Source organism: Carlito syrichta, unplaced genomic scaffold (assembly GCF_000164805.1).
Source record: "Carlito syrichta isolate Samal-C Ts95f unplaced genomic scaffold, Tarsius_syrichta-2.0.1 Scaffold315337, whole genome shotgun sequence".
Lineage (NCBI taxonomy): Eukaryota > Metazoa > Chordata > Mammalia > Primates > Tarsiidae > Carlito > Carlito syrichta.
In genome coordinates this window covers 268,265-270,105 of record NW_007259433.1, presented here as the reverse complement: position 1 = coordinate 270,105, position 1,841 = coordinate 268,265, and positions in this window count along the sequence as shown.

Below are 1,841 nucleotides of genomic sequence, written 5' to 3'. Positions count from 1 at the left end.
GGCTGCGGTGGGCGGGAGCGGCCACTGCACTCCAGTCTGGGTGACAGAGTGAGACTCCAACTCCAAAAAAAAAAGAATAAATGTGTGATTCTTTAAAAGAACAGAATCATACTCAAGGACTACTAATTTCTCTTATCCCTGGTTTACCAATTTATTAACAGAATTGTAGAAACCAACGGCATAGAACTTGCCAATTTGTAATGAAAAAGAAAATGCACCATTCCTTGGCTAGTCATTACAACAGAGAAAAAGTAAGGCATGCTGGGGGGAAAAGGGGAATGGTCAATATGTACTTTTGTCTAAGGAGATGATTGGTTTTGGTCCTTTTTCTGAAGGTAAATGGACGGCATTGATCATATATTTACTTAGGTAGACATTCTATCTGCAATTTAATAGACTTTTTAAGCTGTATATACATTAAAATATATAGTTGTGTGTGTGTTTATATATATATATATATTGTTTTGTTTTGTTTTTTCAGAGTCTGTTCTTAATCACTCCACAATATTGCCTCTCATATTTGAGGGGGATTTCAGAATTTCCCATTCCTGGTAAACCCTGCTACCTCTCTTCTTTTTTGAGTCGGAGTCTTACTGTGTCACCCAGGTTGGAATGCAGTGGCACACTTACTGCTGGGTTCAGGTGATCCTTCCACCTCAGCCTTTCAAGAGCTGGAACTACAAGCGTGTGCCACCACGCCTGTCTCCCACTTTCTCTCTTAATCCTAATCCTCATTTCACTATGGTCAAGCTCTCAGAAATTTTGAAGAGCTTTCAGAGCATTTTAAATTTTTACTGCTTCCCTTTAAAGGCAGCCACAATTATCTTAAAACCATTAGATCAAATAACATTAGCTGATTTAGCTAACTCAGGTACAGCACATATTTGTTGAGTCCTTTTGTAGGGCCATGGGGAGTATGGGAGTCAGCAGCCTTTTAATTAACAACGCTGACTATACAATTCTAATTTTCAAAAATACTACTGTACAGGCAAGGCACAGTGGCTCACGCCTGTAATCCCAGCACTTTGGGAGGGAGAGGAAAGAGGATTACCTGAGTCGAGGGTTCAAGACCAGCCTGGACAACTTGGTGAGACCTCGTTCCTACAGTAAAAAATTAGCCAGGTGAGGTGGCACACACCTGTGTTTCCAGCTACTTGGGAGGCTGAGGTAGAAGGATCACCTGAGCCCAGCAGGTTGAGGTTACAGTGACTGTGAGAGTGCCACTGTGCTCCATCCTGGGTGACTGAGATTCCTACTCAAAAAGAAAAAACTGTTCAAAGCATGTGTTTTTTTTTAAGATGGGTACAATTCAGGATTAGGTATACAAGTTGACATTGCATGAGCATGTGTTCTTAAAGTGGGATCCTGAACACCAAGGATGGGTGAGTTTCAAGATATCTAAGAAGTGCCCAAAATAGGTAAAATTGTAGTGTCTATGTTACTTTTTTTCTGGAAAGGAGAATCTATAGTTTATAATAATTTCAACATCAGGCAGGTGTAGTAGCTCACACCTTTACTCCCAACACTTTGAAAGGCCAAAGTGGGAAGACAACCTAAGGCCAGAAGTTCAAGATCAGCATGAGCAACACAATGAGACCCATCTCTGCAAAAATTAGCCAGGTGGCACGCATCTGTGGTCCAAGGCATTTGATAGCAGAGTGCAAGATCACTTGTGCCTAGGAGTTTGAGGCTGCTGTAAGCTATGGTCATACCACTGCACTCCTGCCTGCACGATATAGTGAGACCCTTTCTCAAAAAGAAAAAAAAAAGGCCTAAATTGTCAAGTTAAAATAATCAACTGGTCAGAATCTTTTTTTTTTTCTTTTTCTTTTTTTTTTTTT